We start from the raw sequence: 23,546 nt of genomic DNA on the forward strand, positions 1-23,546 counted from the left end.
ATCACAGATATTTTCCTATCACATGGCACTCATTGCTACTCTCTCGAAAGATCCTTTGCACTCATCACCACTGCAAAATTATGATACTAATTAGACCTGTTCCTAGCTCTTGTTATTTAGTGCATTAATAAAGAAGTACATTTATTACTACATCAAAAGTATGGTGTTTCAAAAATATTTTGATGACTGTGTTTCAATATAATTGGAATCCTCGGGAATCTAATATATTTTATTTTATGCATTTAAAAGATTTGCTCAGAGAAGAGGTTCGTGGCTCAGAAAGGTTGGGAATCTTTGATCTGGAGGATGGCAAAGGGTTGAGGGTGCCAGGAGGCCTTAGAGATGTCGCCCAAACCCCACTGACAGGCAGCCTTTTACAGCTAGACACCATTGGCATGAAAACCTAAATTTTCACTTTCTCCTAAGAAATGTTGGCAATCCTGGGCCTGCCTTCCTCTCCCTCCCCCCTGGGGATCTAGCCCCCTGGCGTGAGTAGAGGCTGCTCCTCCAACCAGGGCATCCTCTCTCTAGTGCCCAGGCCCTGGCATGCCCCACCATTCACACTGTGCCAAAGGCCCTGCCAGACACAAAGTTTCAGACCCATGTAGCCAGATCTACTTGTTTGTCACCTGGGTTTCCTGTAGGCATTTGCTTTTATAAGCTCTGATCTGAGTCCACCCACCCATTTTCCAGGTGGCCTGAGACGCTGGGAGCCAGGATCAGAGAGCTAAGTGAGTGGCACCCGCAGAATCACCCTTCACCCTGTGCCCCTTCTGCTCACTGGCCAGGATGCTCTCCCCGGGGCATCCCAGGCTCCCTCATACTCCACAGGGGTCTTCAGGGAGGGGATCCAGCTACAGATCCCTATGGACCTGCCTTGGGATCTTGCATGGTCACTGCACTGTCCTGAGCCTTAGTTCCCTCATCTGTAAAATGGGTATGGTATTCTAGGTGTGGGACAAGGCACAAAATTTAAGGAGGCTCACTGGCCTCACCCTGGATGTTCCCTGCTGTCCAGGGTGTAATGAGGCCCACGGAGAAGAAGAACGGGGAAGAAGTTCCACAGGGGTGTGGGAGACAGTGACGTCCACTCTGCTGTGCTCGCACCCCAGCCCCAGCATCCTTTCTGCAAAGCAGAACTTGCTCCCATCCCTCTTACGCTCCCTCGTGTCTCCCTACTCACCCATGTCCCTGCCCTGGACTGGCGGCCACATGTGTCCAGACGTGTTCACCCATGTAGAGGGAGAGTGTGACTTGCTACAATCATGGCAGAAAATAATCTGGCCACAGCACCTACTTGAATCTTAAATGCCCTTTGACCCAGCAATCCCACTCCTAGGAATCATCTACCCACAGGAATAAAAGCCGAAGTGTGGCCAGGCGCGGTGGCTCATGCCTATAATCCTAGCACTCTGGGAGGCCAAGGTCAGTGGATCGTTTGAGCTCAGGAGTTCAAGACCAGCCTGAGCAAGAGTGAGACCCCGTCTCTACTATAAATAGAAAGAAATTATCTGGCCAACTAAAAATATATATAGAAAAAATTAGCTGGGCATGGTGGCGCATGCCTGTAGTCCCAGCTACTTGGGAGGCTGAGGCAGAAGGATTGCTTGAGCCCAGGAGTTTGAGGTTGCTGTGAGCTAGGCTGACGCCATGGCACTCTAGCCTGGGGAACAGAGTGAGACTCTGTCTCAAAAAAAAAAAACAAAAAAAAACAAGCCATGCTGCCATCAGGGGTGGGGAAGCATGTTCCAGGCACAGGGAACAGCGAGTGCGAGTGTGAAGGTGTGGAAACTTGAGAGAACACGTAGCAATTGAAAACTGCATGGAGGTTAATGTACCTAATGCCAGAGAGGGCGTATTAGTTTCCTGTGGCTGCCGACATTCTGTAACTTGCAGCAGGATTATTCCAGTGTCTACCCCCGGGTCACATTGCCACCTTTCTGTGTCAAATCTTGTCCTGCCTCTCTCTTATAAGGACAGCTGTGATTGTATTTAGGGCTCATAAATTCCCAGATAATTTTCCCATCTGAAAATCCTTCGGCACATCTGCAAAGTAAGGTAATGTTTAGAGGTTCCAGGGATTAGGAGCTGATAGCCTGGGAGCTGTTACTCAGCCTACCATGGGGGAGAAAGGTAGATTCCCCAGACCCAGGAATCACCCCAGCCAGGCCCCCCACACGGCTGCTGATGGCCTCCACGTTGCTAAGTCCTTGTCTAAGACCCCAGTCCTTGTCTGCCCCGGCCTCCACCAGCACAGCGCTTCTGCTTCAACAACCACCGCTCCTCCTTCTCAGGGCTCTGGGGCTCAGCCCTGGGGACCATCCAGGCTGTGACTTTATATCCACCTACATGCCAGCAATGCCAGCCCAGGCCTCTGTCCCCAGCCTGAAGCCCATAAACCCAACTCTCTCTCCACACGTCCACTCGATGTCCAGGAGGCCTTTCAACCCCACAGGTCCAAAGCTGGACTCCCCATCTTCCCCCCGGCCTGCTCCACCTACAGCCTCACGCATCCCAGCAGTGGCGACTCAAGCCCTCAGCCACTCAGTTGCTCAGGCCGAGAACCCAGGAGTCACCTCAACCCCTCCTGCCCTCTCACACCCCGTGTCCACCCCACCAGGGAGGCTCGGTGGCTCGGCCTTCACTACACACCCAGATCCGACCACTTCTCAGCTCCACGCCCCCAGCCCTGGTGCCAGCGCCCTCCTCTCACCTAGATTTGGCAACAGCCTCCTCACAGGTCTCCCCGCTTGCCCCTCTTTGAGTGAGCCTTTTAGAAGGTAAACCAGGAGACTTCACTTCCCCCAGAGTAAAAGCCAGGCCTTGCGATGTCCTGCAAGGCCTGCACGTTCCCCTCCCTCCATTTTCCCTCTGGCCACAGCTGCTAATGTCTTTTTCCTCTTCTCGTGGCTCTCCGCTCACAGGCTTTGCTATTCCTGGCACATGCAAGGCCCATTTCTTCCTCAGGGCCTTTGCACTGGCTGTTCCCCTTCCTTGGAATACTCTTCCCTCCAATATCCCATGACTGGTCCTCTGGATCCTTTAAATCCTTGTTCAAGTGGCAGCTTCTCAGTAAGCCTTACTTTGACCCCATTAAAATTCACACCCCCATCCCACCAAGATTCCCGACTCCTCTCGTCCCACTCTATTCCCGAAGGCAGTTATCATCTTGTAACACGTGTCACTGGCTCATTCTTGCTTCCTGTTAGTCTGACACCCTGAGATAGAATGTGGAAATGTTTGTCGATTTTGTTCACTGGCTTCTCTTTTGAGCCCAGAACAGTGCCTGGCACATAGTAGGTGCTCAATAAATGTTGAATGAATCACTGGGTGTGGGGACAAGGGAGCGGCAGGAGATCAGGATGACTTTGGGAGTCTAATTCCTCTGTCCAAGGAGGGAACAGAGCAGGGACAGGTCAGAGGAGCCTGGGTTTGAGACAAGTCAGGACTCACCTCTCTGGGTAGCCGGCTGCCTGGGACAAGAGCTCAGAGAGGGACCTGGCTGTGCAAAGGAGCCCGGCCTAAATGACAGACTAAAGCAGAAAGCGCATCCTTCCCGCCCTCCCCTAGAGTCAGGCACACTTGGGTTTGAATCCCAGCTCCTCCATCACTGACTGTGAGACTTTGAGTGGGTTCCCTGGCTGTGCCTCAGTTTCCCCATCTATAAAATGGGGACAGTCGCTGTACAGCATCCCACAGCATGTTGCTGAGAGGAATAGGTGAGATAATACTCAGAGTACTGGGTATGTGGCGATGCTCTGTCTCCTTTCCAAGGGCAGGTGGAGGACCCGGCAGCCAGCCCCAGGACCGTACGTACTTCCCCTGCAAGCCCTGGACCCCTCAGGCTTGTGCAGCCAGGTCTTCCGACCCCCTTCTCAAACGGTCCAATGCGCCGGCTCTGCCTCGTCCCGGAGCCCCTTCTGTAGTGACAGCAGGCTTTCAGCCGCGTTGAGCCTGAGTTAATGGGCCTCTGACCCATTTTTCTAGCGGACTCATTACCTCTTATTTAGCCTTGAAGACGCTGGCAGCTGATTGGCAGAGAAGCTCTCACAGCTGGGAGGGGCTGTGGGATCTGGGTCAGCTGTCTGCTGTCGGTGAACTCTGGCCTCAGCAGCCAATGGCAGGACCAGGGCAGGCAGAAAGAATTCCCCGACCCGGGGACAGGGCCCACCAGGGAGACGGAGTGAGTCCCCATGGAACCCTTGACTCAGCCTTGCCCGGCTTCCACGCGGTCCCATCCCAGCCACCCTGCCAGGGGTTGTAAGAGAAAGGGGCAGACCCCAAGCATTTCCTCCCTGCAGTGAAACCGCGGCTTCCAGCTCCTGTGACCTCAGGAGAGAATCCCGGGCCAGTAGGTTAAACGAGAGGCTTTGCAGGCCACCCCAGGCCCGACCTGTGTGTGGGCAGCACCTCTCCAGGGAGGCCAGCCTTGGGGCTGTGCTGGGGCCCCTCTGCAGACAGTGGGGGCGGAGGGGGGCCTTGGATATCTCACACAGCAGGGTGACATGGGGTAAAGCTAACGAGATGCCTTCCCCGGAGCCAGCCACTGCCCCACCCTGGGCCTCAGTTTCCCCACCTGTTGAATGAGGGTTCCGAGCAGCTAATCCCTGGCTATGCTGTCCAATACGGTGGCCACAGGCTGCATGTGGTGATTAAGCACTTGACATGTGGCGACTCTTGTAAATGTAAAATACACACCAGATTTTTGCGAGTTAGTACAAAAAAAAAAAAAACCCCAAGAACATAAAAAAAATCTCATTAATAAATTTTTATTTTGATTACATGTTGAAATGATAATACTTTGGAAATATCGGGTTAGATAAAATATAGTATTAAAATTAATTTCATGTGTTTCTTGGTACTCTTAATGTGGCTACAAGAAATGTTGGCAGTATACATATGCGGTATGTGCTATGTCAATGGATAGTGAGTGCTGCTCTAGAGACCTTCCAAGTGTGAATTTTTCATGGGGTGTGTGCATGTGGTTCTGTGAGTGTGTGTCTAAGCATGTACGTGGACGTGTGTGTTGAGGTGTGAAGGTGTCAGGAGGAACGTATGAGCATAGTGTGCACACGCATGTTGCATGCACATAAACACATGTGTTAGGGCGCGCTGCAGAAGGAGGCTGTGGGAAGGGAAGCATCTTACAGACCCAGGTTTGCCTGCCCCAGCCACAACCCACAGCCCTCCATGGGCATAAAGCTCACTGCTGTCATCCTGCTGGAATCTCATGGAAACCTGTGCATTGAGGGTCCCGGTCCCCATTTTATAGATGAGGGAAATGAGACCCAGAGACGCGGGTGATAGTTACCGTCCATGCCACCGACACCCACAACAGCGAAGAGGCAGGTCTCCAGGAATGAGTCTAGAGGAAGAAGACACATTTTGGGGGCTGTGCTGACTGCTCTTCCATGTGTTCTCTCACTTAATAATCCCCACAACAGACTGGAGGGTTCAAATGAGGAAACTGAGGCTCAGAGAGGTGAAGTAATTTCACCCCCCACAACCATCCTTCTCAGGCACCACTGTCCACCCACTGTCTACGCAGACTGAGAAAGAGGGGCGTCATCCTTGCCTCTCTCCTCTGCCGCACCCCTGCATCACCAACTCCTGGGGGGCCCGCCCTCAGATCCTCCCTGCAATTGTCTCTCCATCCCTCCCATCCTCCCCCCACCAAAGCCCTCGTCCCGCCACCCTCGGCTCTCCCCAAAGCCACTAGAGGGAGCTTTGCAAATCACCAATCCAATTTTGACATCCCCCTGTTTAAAACCCTTCGTTGGCACTCACCGCAGTCAGGAGAAAGACCAACGGCCCTTTCAAAGAGCCCCCAGGCCCTACCTCCTTGGGCCTCATCCCCTCTCCCCAGCCTCATCTCTCATCCCGCTCCTCCTTGGTCACTCTGCCCCAGCGCCCCCAGCCTCGTTCAGCTTCGCAAATGTACCACGATCCGTTCCACCACAGGGCTTTTGTCCCTGCTGTTCCTCCAGCCTGGAATGCCTGTCCCTTCACTGTTGCCTGGCTGCCGCTGACTCATCTGTCACAGCTCAGGTCCAAGTCGTTTCCTCTGGGAAGCCTCCCTTGACTAATCACGAGGTAGCAATGATGATAATAATGATAAAATGATGATGATAAAAAAAATAGGTAGCATTTTTGAGCATTTACCATGTGCCCGGAACACTCTAAGCACTTTGCATGTTGTTCATTCATTTAAACCCCACTGCAAACCTATGAGGCAGGGACCTTAACTGTCTCCACGTTACCGACGCACAGAAAGAGCAAGTGAGTTGCCCAGGGTCACACAGCAGTTTGGCTCCAGAGCCCCCACCCTCTGAACCAGATCTCGGGCACACACGGCCCCAGCGCGGGTCAACACCACACCACAGCTAACCTTCATCGGCCACTTGCTATATTCCAGGCACAGTTAGAAGCACCTTTTGAGCCTTATCGCAGTTGTAATTTTACATTTGTTTGTAGGACATGGGCTGTTTGACAGTTCAAGTTGTTCACGTTCTTACTCATACCCTGTTTCATGTATATCCACAACAGAATGTTGGTTAAGAACAGGAAGCCCGAGGACAGTGAAGTTGAAATACAAGTTAATGAGCATCGCTGAAATAATGATCATTCCCCGCATGCACCTCCTGGTACCTTTCCCTGGTGCCATCTGATCAGAGTCCTTATAAAACACATCATATGCTCCCAGCACCTCAAAAACCAATTATACAGAGAGAAAATACAGAGACGAGAACAACCAATTTGACTTTTCATTTAGTGGAGGGGAAAAAAGGCTATTCACACCATAATGTGTTCCTTGAGGAGGTCTTGCCAACACCAGCCCCGAGCCTTCTGTCCTATTTATAGTCAATTTGAAACAAAACCTCAAAATTCACCACTCATCCAACGGCTTTTATTTTGGGCACAAAACACAAAAATCCCTAACATCAGGCTGTGAAAGCAGTATTTTGAAGACGTACACGATTAAATGTTAATCTACATTTTCACAGGCGCTTGTTCCCCCAAATCAAACATGATACGTCATTCAGAGATGTATTTGTCCACAAACTGTGCAGTTTATTACATAATTAATTCAAAATAAGTGAATTGCGTGTATCTCTTTTTCAAGGGGCAGGATAAAAAAATGCCTTTTCTGCATTAAACATGAACTTTGTAATACAATCTTGAGCAGTATGCTGACCTAAATAATTAACTACTTTTTAACATATACCATACGAAGGATATGAAATAAATTACAGATTTTCTAAGAGGGTTGGGAAGATTATTTTTATCATGAATGGGGAGTGCTTGTTTTACCATAAATGGGCACGTCCTCGAGGCTCAGTTGGGGGAAAGGTCCCTATGGAGGGAATGTGATGGTCACTTTATGTAGCTGGTCACTCAGGGAAGAATTGGGACCACAGGCCTGGTCTCCGGCCTCCCCATCTGTATGGGGCTTAATCCTTAATCCTAAAACACACCGTACCCCAACCCCTCACCTGGAGGGTCTCCCCTACTCTCAGCCAGCCCACCCCCACCCTCCACTCTCCCTGGCATCTCTGACACCATCTTTGGTCCTATGGGACCTCTAGGAAGGCCTCTCTGGCCACCACATAGCACCCCCACCCCTGTCCCCACCCACCCTCGGAGCTGTCCATCTGCCTGCGGCACTTGCCGAGTGCGGTGGTGTAACTGGGCCTGGGCCTCTCGTCTCCTCCTCCTCTGGGCTGCCCCTCATCCAGAGCCCGTCCGCATCTCATGCCTCTCCGAGCACTCCTGGTGCAGCCCAGTGGAGGGGCTCACTGTAAACCGAGGCTGTGTCAGCCCTCAGCACCCGCAGGGCTGGGGTCTCTCCTGAGCCGGATGTGCCTACTTCCTGAGGAACAGGGTCCCTGCGGCCAGACAGGCCCCAGGGGTGGCACAGGCTTGCTGTGTGTATGCAGGGAACTCACGCAGGTCGCTTCACCCTGGAGGCCTCGGTGCCCCCATCTGTCACATGGGGGAAGTCCCCAGCCTGGCAGTCTCCACTACCCACCAGTCAGCCTGGGCAGCTGTGCTCACCTGCACTAGATGCCTCTGGCTCTGACCTTGGCTCGGGCCTTCATCACTCCCCACCCAGACCAAGCAGCCAGCACATCTCACCTGGCCCCCTGCAGCCACCTGCCCCCACCTGCAGTCTGCCCCGGGGACAGAAAGAGCCTGTACAAGCCAAGCCAGTCCATGTCACTCCTCACTCCCACCCGTCTAGGGCCCCCCACTTCCTAACCCAGGGCCGAAGTGCCGTGCAGGCTCCGGCTGCTGCTGACCTGGCTGGGACCACCTCACCCAGCTCTCCCCCTACACTCTGGCAGGAATGTGAGTCTTCTTTTATCTCCACAAATCCATCAAGCTGTTCCTCACCTCTGAGCCTCAGCACACCTGTTCCCCATCTTCAAACAGCCGCCTCGTCCCCATCCTTCAGCTGTCAGCCTAAAACCTCAGGCCCTCCCAGGGGCCATCCCCAGCCGCCACCCCCAACACCCAAGACTTCCGTTGCATGGGTCACAGTGGGTAACTAATCAATCAATTTGCTTGTTTGCTGATTCAGTGTCTGCGTAATCCCCAAGGTCCCTGCTGCTTCCCCAGTGCCCGAGGCAGTGCCTGGCACATAGTAGATGCTCAATAAATATTTGTTGAATGAATGAATGATGAATAGTTAGGAGTGGTTGTGTGTGGCAACCGTAGGAAGGCCTTGAGGGAGTGAAGTGGGTTATTTATAAACAGCACAAAACACACTCTCAGATAATCATTCACTTGGGGAAGGTTCTCTGAGCATGGCCTTGGTTGAACCCAGACAGCTCTGCAGACCCCTCCTTGTCACCCTCCTGGGTCACCCTGGGTGGACTCACTTCACTCACCTCAGCCATGCCAGCCAAGGTCGGGGCAAGCCTTGAGCAAAACGTGTTTTTTTAAAAACCTTTGGAACAAACCACTACCCTGACCTCAATTTGTGGGAGCGTGATTAGTTCTGTAACACTGACTTGTCACCTCTTCAGATGCCACCGTGCTGGAGAGACCTCCGGGGGTCTGAGCCTCCCTTGCCCCGATTTGTAAAATGGGGATAATTCCACCCACCCCACAAGGACGCGGGAATGTATGAAAAGAAACCTGCACGTTGCCTGGTGTGTGGCCGCTCTTGGGAGCCACATTCAGTCTCACTCCTGTCCCGTCCCCTCCTCAGATCGGGGAAATTCTGGAACGCAGACTAGGTTTCTTGGTGTTCAGAACCAAGTACCAAGTTTCTGGGGCTGTCTGGCTACCTCTCGGGGACATCAAGAGTCTTTAATTAATTACGATCTGAAAGCGTTTGATGTTCCCAGAATAAAAAGGCATGAGGGAGCCCGGACTATTTTCAGGAACATTAATTATTTAATGGACATTATTCGTAGAAAATTGGGACTGTTAAATATAAGTTTAAGATTGGGAGCTCTATGATTATTTTAACCCTAAATTCCATTCTCTGTCACCCGCCATGAAGAAGAGGCTCTTGGTCAAGCAGAAGAAAGAGAAAGTTCTAGTCTGCACTGTCCCATCGATTTGCTGTGACCTTGGGTAGGTCACTGCCCCTCTCTGGCCTCAACTGCATCATCTGTTAGGGTCTGTACTAGGTGGCTTCCCAGGTGCCTAGGCTCTGACAAGAGTAATTCAAAAATGTTCCATCCTGGGCCCCACTTCTGAGGTTCTCATTTAGCGGGTCTGGGGTGGGCTCCAGAATCTACATTTTAACAAAGCCCATCAACCTGTCTCTAGAGGGCTTTAGGCCAAACTCCAGAGAGAACTAGCTGTGACCCTGGGACATCCACAGAGGACCCTGCAGAGGGGATTTGCACATGAAAGAAATCCAGTTTTATTAGCTGCTTGCATGCTGAAAGGGCATATTAAACTGTATTTAAATGAATTTGCCCAGTCCTTGGTTTTGCTCCTCATCAAAGTTCATATGGTTAATTCTGGGGTCAAAAACATAAAAATGTCCTCTTGTAATTAGTTGCTAATCAGTTCACTACAGTGACTCCCCAAGGAGGAATCATAATTCTTATCCATGGGAACTGAAGATGAAACACACTCATAGCTCAGCTTTCTGCAGAGAAGCTGCATGTGAGGTTGTTCTGAACACACAGAGAAGCTCGCATCTGAAAACCTGGGAGCTGGAAGTCATCCATCCATCTGTCTGTCCATCCAGCCATGTTTCCATCTACCCATTCATCCATCATTCATCTATCTACCCATCAAGTCACCTCTCCATCCATCCATCTATCCACCTATTCATCTATCCATTCATCCATCCAAGAAATGCTTATCGAGACCACCTCCCAATGGAGTCGCACGGGATGCACTTAATTCCCCCAGCAACAGGCTGTGACATGTGTGAGATGTTGTCTACCAGGGAAGCTCACTAGAGCGCCACTGCCCAAGGTTTTTACTGGGGGCCAGTCACATAATCACCCTCTGCCTAGCATGTCACAAAATTCCAGACTCCCAGAAGGAAAGCACATGCTCAGCACATCGTCTGCACAGACAGTTCAGGCACAGTGAGCCACTCATGTCAGCTGGGGGACTGGTGCAGACCCTCCTGAAATCCAAGTTCGCAGACACCAGCCAAGGGCGAACCTTGCAAGCAGGACTTTCTGAGGACCCCGTCTCAGGCCTGCTGCGATGACTCTTTTCTGCACATCTGCCTGACACCCAGCTCCTCCCTTTCTCTTTCCTCATGTCCCCGCCAGGCCTCGTGCACGCCACACTGTTAGAAATGCACCAGCCACACCGTCTGCGCTGGCACCTTCGCTACTGCAGCGGTACCTCCACTGTGGTGGAGCAACTGCTGGGCTGGCCGGCCCCCTGCCCTGAGCTCCCTGTCCTAGGAATGTCCACCACCTCGGATGCTTAATGAATGCATCAAATAAACTAACTTAAAGATGACGCATGTCTGCAAAAAAACTAAAAATAGAATTGCTCTGTGATCCAGCAATTCCACTTCTGGGGACATACCCGAAAGAATAGAAAGCAGGGTCTCCAAGACATATTTGTACATCCATGTTCATAGCAGCATTATTTACAACAGCCAAAAGGTAGAAGCAATGTGGGTGTCCATTAACAGAAGAATGGACGAACAAAATGTGGGGTACACATACAATGGAATATCACTCAGCCTTAAAAAGGGAGGAAATTCTGACACATGCTACGACATGGATGAACCTCAAGGACATTATGCTAAGAGAAATAAGCCAATCACAAAAAGACCAATGCTATATATTAATAATTCAACTTATACGAGGCACCTAGAGTGGTCAAACTTATAGAGACAGAAAGTAGAATGGTGGTTGCCAGGGGCTAGGGAGAAGGAGATTGAGGAGTCATTGTTTAATGGTTTCAGTTTTGCAAGATAAAAAGAGATGTGGAGACAGGTTGCACAACATCATGAATGTACTTAACTCGAATGAACTATATATTTTTAAAAGGTTAAGATGGTATATTTTATGTTTTGCATTTTATCACGATTTTTTAAAAAATGAAGCACGACTCTACCTGGAGGCAGGGGCTGGACCGTTTGACCTAGAGTTTATACAGTCACATGAAAATAGAATAAGCCACAGTTCAAGAGCCGAATGTGTCTTTTATTCATAATCAGCAGTGAGAAGAGGGTTCATTAGATATCTAATGATTGATTTTAAAATTCTTATTGAAAGACCTGATATGTATATTCAGAATCAGCTTGCACTGCAATCCACTAAAAACGACTTATGACAGGAATTCATACATAATTGCTATCAGTGGAGTCAGCTTGTAAGAATATTCCAAGCATTTAATTGACTTTTAAAAGAATAGCTACAGCAAGCTAATTAAATATCAAGTTAGGGAATGTGTTAATTGATATTTAATAAGGATGTCAATTGATGTCTAACTAGCCAATATGTCTTTTAAAATATGTCAATTAGATACCCAAAGATCCTTTTCAAGGGGATTAGAAGTTAAATACATTGAGGATGTAATTTGTTAATTTTTTTAAAATTACAAATTGCAGCCCTCCCTGCTGACTTTCTCTGGTTGGTAGAGCCATTTGTAAGCCACCTTGCCTGGTCTCCAGGCTGGCTTCACACACAGATCCACAGAGCTGGAGCAGATTTTGTTGGGCACTTTCCAACATCTGTATAAAAATAGGCCCCAGAGAGGGTAAATGAACCCTACCCAAGTTCTCCAACAAGTCAGATATGGCCTTGGCCTCCAAGCACCATGGCTGATTTTAGACGGTCACAGACAAAGGCCCGTGCATGGAATATGCACTCTGCCTGGCCCCTCCAGCCCTCCCCTGTCCTGGGACAAGAGGAGGGGCTTTAAAGGCACAATCCCCCACTCCTTCTCCAATCAGATTCTTCTCGCACCTGGACATCACCACACCTGCAACCCACACAGGCCAGGACCTTTCCTACCTGCCTGCTCCCTGCCACAGTAAGGAGAGTTGGATCAGGAGAGCCCTGTGCAATTGGAACCAATGGCGGATCTCACCTATCTCCCAAATGTGCTCACCAAACAATGTCAATGACGATAGTGCCTTTATGCACTGTTTCATTCATCCAACATGTACTGTGTGCCAATGTATGCCAGGCGTCTGCCAGGAGCTGAGGAACCAGCTGTGGACCCTGCCCTCATGGCGCTCACCACCCAGAGGGGGAGAATCAAGACAAGTGACTCCAAGGTCACTGGGGTCACGTTCATGAGATGTTTGGCAAGCGATGGAAGCCCATGGCAAGGCCCGATCTGATCTGGGAGCTCAGGAGAGGTGCCCAGAGGCAGTGACGCTTGAGTGGAGATTGAAAGATGTGGTGCCAGCCGAGGGGGTGGGAGAAGGAGGGAAGAACATTCCAGGTCGAGGGGAGAGCGTGTTCAATAGCCCTGAGATGAGAAGACAAGTGGGGTGTCAGTTTGAGCTTAAGGTAGTGAAGGCCAACTGAAAGATTTGAATCTTGGGCTGGTTTTCTACAGCTGCTTACTAAGCTGCCCTAAGCAACTGCCTGTTCTATGACACTCTGGTTCTTTCTCACTTGCACGTGCAGGGCCTGCAGGAACCGTAAGCTCCGTACCACTCCACTCAGCATCTCAGCAGCGTTAGTCCTGAATTCTGGCAAAAGTGATTCTAAAGTTTCATCCAGGAAAATCAACCAGTGGAAATAGGCCCAAAATGTTTTGCAAAACAAGAGTATTGGGAGAGTGAGAGTGAGAGAGAGAGACTTAATGCAATGGTCAAAGGTCCTCCACAAAAGCGGTCTCGATCTCTCTCTGGGCACTTGTGCTCCGCCGCCCACCAGCCAGCAGGACGGAGCGAGTGCAGAGGGGAGAGCAGGAGGTTTGAGGCAATGGCCGGGGTGAGCAAGTCTCCGGGGCCTTGCTTCACCTCTCTGAGTCTCTACTTCCCTAATAATTCTAGGGCTACAGCATCCTGAGGTCCCACTGAGCCCACTGCAAGATGATGGAGTAAGACAGCTTCTAGAATAGCTTTGCGTGGACCGTGAATCACTGTGAGATGCTACCCGTCCCCACAAATAATTAGGCAGACTGACGGTGTCATGAGGGAGGGCTGACAAGGTTTCCACGTGATCTCAGAGGACTAGGACAGAGGCAGAGCAGCCTTGTGGTTGCTCATAAGCATGGGTTTCAGAATCAGACAGCTCAGGGTTCAAGTTCTGGATCTTGCTAACTGGAGGCCCCTGAGTACATTTCTCAGCCTCTCAGAGGAAGGTGGAAAATAGTCACTAAGCCAGTTTGTCCCACCCCAGAGGTGGAATTTCTGGGTGGTCCAGCTTGCCCAATATCAAGATCCCAAAATGGGGGCAAAGCGCCCAGCACTTAGGATCAATCAGCAAAGAGCCTGGCTCCTCCTACTCCCAACTAGAAGGGAAAAGCATCAGCAGTTCCAGCCGCTGTTCTAGGAGATGCTTATTCAGTTGCCAATAACAACGGTTGCCATGGAGATGGGCGGTCCAGCCTGCCAGCCCGGAATTACTCTCAGGCCAGGGCCAGATCAGCTACCTCCACACCGTTCCCAAACCAAGGAGGCAGCTTGAGCCCCAGCCCTCCCTCCAAAGCCTGGTCAGGGTGTTTTTCCACTTTATTTTTTCTTCTTCTTCCTGTAGGATCCCACTATCTGAAAGTTAATTGAGATACGGGGCAGAGACAGAGAAAGGCTTGTAGGTTGCTCGATCCCTAAGCCGTTGTAAAGTCAGAGGACAGCTTATGTTGGGGTGGGGTGGGGGTCACAGAAGGTGGGTGCTCAGGGCGGCAGCAGGGCCTGTGCAACCAGGCCTGCTTCAGAGATCTGTGCTGGGGTCAGGCAGACGGGATGCATCCAGAAGTAGCCGGCTGGATGGGCAGCTGGAGACAGTGCACGAGCGGGGATGGTGAGGGCCACACTTGAAGAGGACTCAGCTTCTCCAAGCCCTTGAAGGCTACTCGTATGAAAAGGTGGCCAAATTAGAAAATAAAGCAGAATGTTAAAGGTAAAAGGAACCAGAGGCAAGCTCTCTCACAGGGAAGAAATTGAAACCCTCAAAGGGGATGGAGCTCCCCCAATCTCATACCCAGGAATCTCAACTCCCAGTCTTCCCATCACAGCATAAATCCGGGTTGTTCCTGGAAGGTTACTCAGGGTGAGCAGAGCTTCCGAACAATGAGAGCACCATCCATGGACTGGCAGTCTGCTGAGGTAGGTAGTGAGTTCCCCGTCACTGCAGGTGCACAAGCAGAGGTCAGGCGACCTTTAGACAGGGCGTTTCAGGAAGGGTTTCAGCCTTGGGAGGCAGTCAGGACTAGATGACCTTGGAGCCCCGTCTTCTCTGGACCCCACGATGCTACAGTGAGTTGTGGCGTCTCCAGCTCATTCATCTCAGAGCAGAACATGCAAAACCCCAGCAGCCTGGGGCCTTCAGCTGTTTTCCTCCACTCCCAGGCTGGGTGTCCACATGGGAAGTGAAAATGCTTTCTCAGCTCATGCACAAAGAAATGATCCACAATTGCTTCAAACGGCAGCAACCAGTTGAACTGTCTGCCCAATGGGCTCCTCAAAGATCTACTGAAAGAGCACCCACGTGTGCAAGACGGAGGCAGGGAGGAAGACAAGAGCCTTTGCCAAAGTCGTAATGGGAAAGAGATGCCGACAGGGGGCAGCCCCAACAGCTCTCGTGGCCTGACGTCCACTTTAGAAGACTGGATAGTATAGGTCTGACCCAGGCTCCCTCCTGTGTGCCCTCCACTTCCAGCGGTGTGAACGTGGGGAAATCTAACATCCCCAAGGCCTGGTTTCCTGGAGTGGACAAACAGATACTCATACCTGCCAATAAAGCAGATCTGGTATGACAATTAAGGGAAAGCAGGAAAGCACCCAATGCAATGCTGGCGATAGTCGATGGTTACAGGTTTGCTTCAAAGTAAGGGAGAAAGGAGGTATTGGAGGGAGATGTGATGAAACAAGATCAGCCGTGAGTTGATAATTAAAGCTGAGATCCACAAAGTCTAAACTATTTTCCTAATAATACTAAGATGTCATTTGCCTTTCTCCCTCTTTCTCCCTGGAGGGTATTGTGGAGTTTTCCAGAAACCCCCTGGCCTGCGATATCACAACAGATTAAACGCAGAAGCAGATCTGAGAATCCAGCTGCCTGTTAAGCCAGACATTAGAGATTTGCAAAATGTCAAACAGTGCCTCTTTTCTCACTCATTTTTTTGTTTGAGAAATATTGTTTATGTTTCATTAAAAATGTATCTAGCACCCATTTGAATGGTTATTATAGAAAACCAGAAAACAACAGTGCTGGCGTGGATGTGGACAAATGAGAGCCGTTATACACTGTGGGTGGAAATGTAAAATGGCAGCTGTGGGACACAGAAGGGTGGGGCCTCGAAAAATTAAACATAGAATTACCATGTGATCCGGCAATTCCACTTCTGTATATACACAAAGGAATTGGAACAAAGTTCTCAAACATGTATTTGTATATCAATGTTCATAGGAGCATTGACAAGAACCAAAAGGTGGAAACAACGCAAATATCTGTCAATGGATGAATGGATGAACACTAAGTAGTATACACGTGCAATGGATTATTACTCAGCCTCAAAAAGGAAGGAAATTCTGACACATGCTACAACATGTCGATAAATCTCGAGGATATTATGATAAGTGAAATAAGCCAATCAGAAAAGGACAAATATTATATGATTCCACTTATATGAGCTACCCAGAGTAAGGAAGATGATAGAGACAGAACGTAGAGTGGTAGTTACCAGGGGCTGGGGGGTAGGGGAGAGTGGAGACTTGCTGTTAATGAGCACAGAGTTTCAGCATGAGACAATGAAAAGGCCTGGAAATGCACAGTAGTGATGGTTGCATAATACTGTGAATATACTTAATTCCACTGAATTATGCCCTTAGAAATGGTTAAAATGGCCAACTTTACATTATATACCTTTTACTACAATAAAAATAAAATAAAATCTAATAGATAACATACAACCATCATCTAAGAGCTTAATAGTAGAAACAAAGGTCAAAGACAAAAAAGTTATTTATGTTGACATGGAATGAGATTATTGTTATTTTTTATGTGAGTCAATAAATATTTTCACTGTCTGAGTTTTAATGTCTAGTATGCTAAATACCAAGATGCAACCCACACAAACAAAAGCTGCTTGAGGTCCTCAATAATTTTTTGAAAGTGTAAAACATTCCTGAGAGAGACCAAAAACTCTGAGAATGGCTACATTCTATCACGCTCTCTACTTTTGTCACTTTTTAATTTACCATGTTAAAAAAAACTTTTAAATTTTACAAATAATAATAACTGACGATTCACTTTCCTTCTCCCTGTTTGGGCAAATCACTTAACCTTGATGAACCTGAGCTTCCTCATCTGTCAAGGGGCAGAAAATTCCAAAGCGCGATCCTATGAATCAAACCTGACACCACACAGACATGAGAGCTGCGGCCCCTCCCTGAGTTTCTGCAGAGATCTGAGCCTCTCTGGGCTGGGGAAGAGAGAGAGTGTGCTCCTGTATTAATCAGAACTCATTAATTTTTCAAAGTAGACAACAGCCCACTTACTCATCTGCCGTAGAGCCTCATCCATAATTGATCCCGGGCTGCACTTACCCAGATAGACCGAGAAGACGCCCCTTGTGTGGGGGGCTCTGGGAGGGTTGTCTGCAGATGAGCCCGCTGTGAGTAGTGAAGGCGCTCACAGCTGTGGCATGTTATAACTTAAGGGGGCCTGGCACTTTTCCTTCCATCAAAAACAACAAGGAAGAGAGAAAGGAATTACTCCCTAAATGCTCCGAATGGTTGTTCTGAGGTTACTTCTATGTACAAATCAGCTTGAGGGGAATTAAAAGTGATTGGTCTAAGCCAGCCTTATACCTGTGTCTCAGTCCATTTGGGCTCCTATAACAAAATACCATAAATTGGCTGGCTTATAACAACAGAAATTTATTTCTTACAGTTCTGGAGGCTGGGAAGTCCAAGGTCAAGGCACCAGATCTGGTGTCTGGTGAGGGCTCACTTCCTACTTCCCAAATGGCACCTTCTCGCTCTGTCTCCAGGTGGTGGAAGTGGTGAGAGGTTTCTCTCAGGCCTCTTTTATAAAGGCACTGATTCCATTCATAAGGGTGGAGCCCCCATGACCTAATCACCTTCCAGAGGCCCCACCTCCTAATAACATCACCTTGGGGGTGAGGATTTCAACATGCGAATTTTGGGGGGACATAGGAATTTAAACCATAGCACGCTGCCAGGTCAACAACCCAGGTCCAAGAAGACTTCAGCAACTTCAGCTCCCTAAACCCCCTCAGTCACTTCTAACCTCATGCCCTCTGCCTGAGGCCACACACTTCTCACCCCACCCCCTACTCCAAAAGAAATGCCAGCTGGCTTGAACATTTAACCGTTTAAAAAAAGAATTAGTTAAAACCCTTAAAGACCACATAAGGAAGGCGTTTATCAAATGAGGAAAGACTTTGTGGTGAGAAAGACAAAAGCAGCCCCTGACATTGGGGAGCTTGCCTGGCACACGTGGCCTGGCCCTGTTGTTTCCTTGTTGAATATAAATAATTTCACCGAACCTCAACATCAGACAAGGCTACTACGTGACTGTGTTTGATTAAGACAAAAGCTAGACCACTCTGTAATCATACGTGAACTGTATTAGTTTGCTAGGAATGCCGTAACAATGTATTACAAACTGAGTGGCTTAAATTTAAATTATTGTCTCACAGTTCTGGAGGATAGAGGTCCGAGATCAAGGTATGTGCAGGTCCACACTTCCTCTGAAAGAGCTAGGAAAGGCTCTTCCCCAGGCCTCTCTCCTAGTTTAGTGTACTTCCTTGGCTTGTGGCAGCATAACTCCAGTCACTGCATGGTGTTCTCCCTGTGTGCATGTCTCTATGTCCAAATGTCCCCCTTTCTATAAGGACACCAGTCATAATGGAGCAGAGGCCCACTCTATAACTTCATCTCAACCAGTGACATCTGCAACAACTCCATTTCCAAATAAGGCCACATTCTGAAGTACAGGGGCTTAGGACTCAACATGTGAATGGAGGAGACACAATTCAACTTATAACCCATAAACTTATGCAAAAATAAGGACATCGTCCACATACAAATACTAACAAACATCCCCTGTCTTAGTTATGTAGGGCTGCTATACCAAATTACTGTAAACTTGGTAACTTAAAACAACAGAAATTTATTTTCTCACAGTTCTGGAGACCAGAGTCTGAAATCAGTATCACTGGCTGCCAGCATTCCTTGGCTTGTGGTCACGACACTCCAGTCTTCAATGCCAGCATCTTAAAATCTCTCTTGGCTCTATTTTCATATTGCCTTCCCCTGAGAGAAAGAGACAGACAGAGACAGAGACACAGAGAGAGAGAGACAGAGAGACAGAGAGACAGAGAGAGATATTTGTGTGTGAAGTTTCCTTCTGTCTCCCTCTTATAAAGACACTTATATTTAGGGCTCCCCCAGATAATCTTCCCAATCTCAAAATCCTTAATTTAATCACACCTTCAAAGACTATTTTTCTATATTTGGTAGCATTCACAGGTCCCAGGGATTAGGATCTGGTACCTTTGGCAGCCATCATTTAGCCTACTACACCCCTTGTCCTAGCTAATGAGGGTGGCTGCTACTTCTTTACCAATTACACCTTTAATTTCACTTCATTCCTTCCACTTGCTGATAAGATCTATTAAAGTATCCAATCACAGAATTGCCTCCACTGCCAGAAAGCTTCTAATTCAGAAAAAAAGCCTTGATTCTTTGAAACCTCCTCAAAATCACTTGACACATGTCCCAAATCTATAATGAGTCCTTTATAATACCTCCCATGAGGTACCTCATAGCTCCCCAGCATGTGTGGTCTCTCGTATTGCAAGAAGTCAGTGAACCCACCTTTGTTAATTATCGGTATATGCATGGTGATATCTGGCTGGAGAATATTAACAGTAGCCTAAAAAATCATGAGATGTCACAAAGAAGAAAGTGCTTAAGTTTGTGTACAAAGCAGTGACATTATTAATAAATGGCAGAGTTAGGGCCTCCTAAAATCCTCTACTCCATAAAAGCTCCAAGAGCACTGGCAAAATTATCAGAATTGACTACTTCAGAGCACTAGAAATTAGCCAAAAGCTTACAGCAATCTGGTGGAAGGGTACTATTCAAGAAAAACACTGAATCCTGATAAGAACAGGGAACTTTGTAGAATTTTGACTTGCCCTACTCCTAGCCCTGCTCTCCAGCCACAGTAACCTTGAAAACTCACAGGCTGTAATCACAGGGGTAACCAACATCACAGCAACCACAGAGAAATCAGAAGAGGGTTGAAGGGCTCTCAAAGTTTCATTCTCAGAGAATTATCATTATTTGACCAGTCTGGAAGCCCCCTGGAAACCCTCAGTCCCAAGGCATGTCTTTATTAGACCAGATTCAGAGTTCATCCATTGTGAACAGTCTTCTTTTTTCCCTTTTGGGGCTTTTGTCAAAAACAATAAGCAGAATTATTTAACATTGTAGTTGCCTGAGAGGGGAGACAACAGTTTGGCCAAACAATAAGCTAATCAAAAAAAAAAAAAAAAAAAAAACTTAAAGGAAAACCTGGAGAATGAAATTCCAGAGAGGGTTTTGAAAAGAAGGCCACACACAGGTAGGGCTGTGTGCAAGATCAGGAAAGACACAAGAAAGCCCTAAGCACTCACCTCTGGCTGACCTGAGGCTCTCTGTAAACAGAGAGTGAAGGCTAAGCCAGAGTTGTAAATTGTTCAGCTGCATTTTGAAGACATTCCCCAATGTGCAGACAGAGCCCCTTGGCAAAGACTGGAAGATTTACAGGTTTCAGGCATTTAAGGGGATTTCTGCCCAATCAATAGCTGATCACCAGGCTAACCTGAGTAGAGACTTCAGTGGCCACATACAACAAAAAATGCAGACTTTACAGAATTATAGCATAATAATAATAACAAAAAGCAAAGACAACAAACTCTAGGAAGAAGGGAGAATCTGATTCCATAGTTATCATGGTACTTAGAATGCCCAGTTTTCAACCAAAAAAATTTTAAGGCATGCGAAGAAACAAGAAAGTATGGCTCATACACAGGAAAAAAGCAGCCAATAAAAACTGTCCGTGAGGAAGCACAAACATTGGACTTACTAGACAAGCCTTTAAATCAGCTCTTTTGAATATATTTTAAAAGCCAAAAGAAACCATGTCTAAACAACTAAAGGAAAGTATAAAAATGATGTCTTATCTAATAGAAAATATCAATATAGAGGCACATATTATATAAAGGAACCCACTGAAAATTCTAAAAATGAAAAACACAATAACTGAAATGAAAATTTCACTAGAGAGTTTTAAAAGCAGATTTGAGCCGGCAGGATTAAAAAATAAAGCAAATTTTAAGATAGGTCACTTGAGATTAATTATTCAGACTGAGAAAAGAAGAATAATTAAGAAAATGAACAGAACCTCAGGGACCTGTAAGACAGCATCAAGTGTACCAACATATACACCATGGGAGTCTCAGAAGGAGAAGAGAGAGAGAAGGGGATAGAAAGAATATTTGAAGAAATAATGGACAAAAACTTCTGAAATTTGATGAAAAACATTAATCTACACATCTAAGAAGCTCAATGAACTTCAAATAGGATAAACTCAAATATCCATGACACATCATAATTAAATGGTCCAAAGCCAAAGATAAAATCTTTTTTAAAATTTTTCCCCACTTATTTTTTTATTTGTATATAATTATGGCAAAGAGAGAATCTTGAGAGCATCAAGAGAGAAGTTACCTGTCACATACAAGGGATCCTCAGGGAGATTAACAGTGACTTCTTATCATAAACTATGGAAGCCAAAGTCAACGGGATGACATATTCAAAACACTAAAAGACAAAGATTGTCAAGTAAAAAAATCTATACCCAGAAAAACTATCATTCAGAAATGAGGTCAGGTATAAAATTTTCCACTTGTGGCATCCTCTCAGCACTCAAAAAGTTTTAGATTTTGGATTTTTGGATTAGGCATGCTTAACCTGTATAAACATACATGAACCTAACAACACAGTCCCAAAATACATGAAACAAAAACTGATAGAACTAAAGGAGGAAATATGCAATTCAATAATAATAGTTGGAGACTTTACTAACTCACTTTCAATAATGGATAGAATAACTAGACAGAAAATCAACAAGAAAATAGAAGATTTGAACAACACTATAAATAAACAACTAGACCTAACATTTATAGAACAGCAGAATACATGTTCTTTTTAGGTGCACACAAAACATTCTCAAGGATAAACCATATGTTAGGCCATATTGACAAATATGTTATCCAACATGTTTTCATATTGACAAAATATCATATGTACCCTATAAATATGTACAAATATTATGTATCAATTAAAAAATTATAAAAGAAGTCACAAAAAGGATATTAGAAAATACTTTCAGATGAATGAAAATGAAAACACAACATATTAAACTTATGTGATGCAGCTAAAGCAGTGCTTGGAGGGCAATGTATAGGTGTAAACACCTATATTAACAAACTAAGAAAGATTTCACATCAATAACCTAAACTCTTGCCTTGAGAAACTAGAAAAATAAGAGCAAACTAAACCCAAAGCAAGAAAAAGAAAGGAAATAGTAAACATTAGAGCAGAAACAAATGAAATAGAGAATAGAAAATAATAGAGAAAAATCCATAAAACCAAAAGTTGGCTCTTTGTAAAGATCAACAAAATTGACAAACCTTTAGCTAGGTTTACTAAGAAAAAAAAAAGAGAGAAGATTCAAATTACTAAAATCAGGAATGAAAGGGGTAACATTACTATCAACCACAAAAACAAGGTCTATCATGGATTACTATGAACAATTATATGCCAACAAATTAGATAACCTAGATAAAAATGGGAAAATTCCTAGGAAGACATAAACTAGCAAAACTAATTCAAGAAGAAATTAAAAATCTGAATAGACCTATAACAAGTAAAACAATTGAATCCATAATCAAAAAACTTCTCATGAAGCAAAGCCCAGGACCAGATACCTTGGAGCTAGAGCTGATGAGATTTGCTGATGTGAAGAGTGTTCATCTCCTAGCAAGAGCTTTTTCCTCTGTGCCTTTTAGAGGCTTTTATTCTTCCCTCATCCATTTGTAGAGAGAGCAAATAAGATTAATTTTAGAAAGTCTTTAAGAACAAAAGCTGAAGAGATGAGATGAAAGTTCCCTCATCACCTAGACTTTCAAAACTGATGCATAGCACGTCCTCAGAAACAACTGCACAGGAATGTGCATGGTAGCTTTATATGATACATAATAACCCCAAACTGTAAACAACCCAAATGTCCATCAGCAGTGAATGGATAAATAAACTGCGTGTATTCCTACAGTGGAATACTAGACAACAATGAACAAAACACAATCTATTGCTACTGGCAACAATATGGATGTATCTCTAAAACATTATGTTGTGCAAATAAAGCCAGACAGAATAAGAGTACATAGTTATGATTCCTCTTAGAAGTTCAAGCACAGGCACAATTAATTAATTTATAGTGGTAGAAATCCAAACAGTGATTACCTAGGGGTGGGAGGCAGAGATTGGCTGGAAAGGGGCACAAGGGAACTTTCTGGGAATCTGGAGATGTTCTATATCTCGATCTGAGGGGCCAACAAATGTATGCCCTTTTTAAAATGTCATTGATCACCAGCGATAAGTCATGGGGCTGTCACGTGCCTCTGCCATAATGCAACGAGAAGGGCACACACCTATGTGTGTATTATTCCCCCAACCCCATGAGCCTGGTCCAATCAAGAGCAAAACAACAGAGAAGACCAAACTGAAGGACGTTCTGCAAAATATTTGACCAATACTCCTCAAAACTGTCAAGGTCATGAAAAACAAGGAAAGACTGTGAGATTGTCACAGACCAGAGGAGACCAGGATGACCTGACAACTAAAT

Source organism: Lemur catta, chromosome 17 (assembly GCF_020740605.2).
Source record: "Lemur catta isolate mLemCat1 chromosome 17, mLemCat1.pri, whole genome shotgun sequence".
In the NCBI taxonomy this organism is placed as follows: Eukaryota; Metazoa; Chordata; class Mammalia; order Primates; family Lemuridae; genus Lemur; species Lemur catta.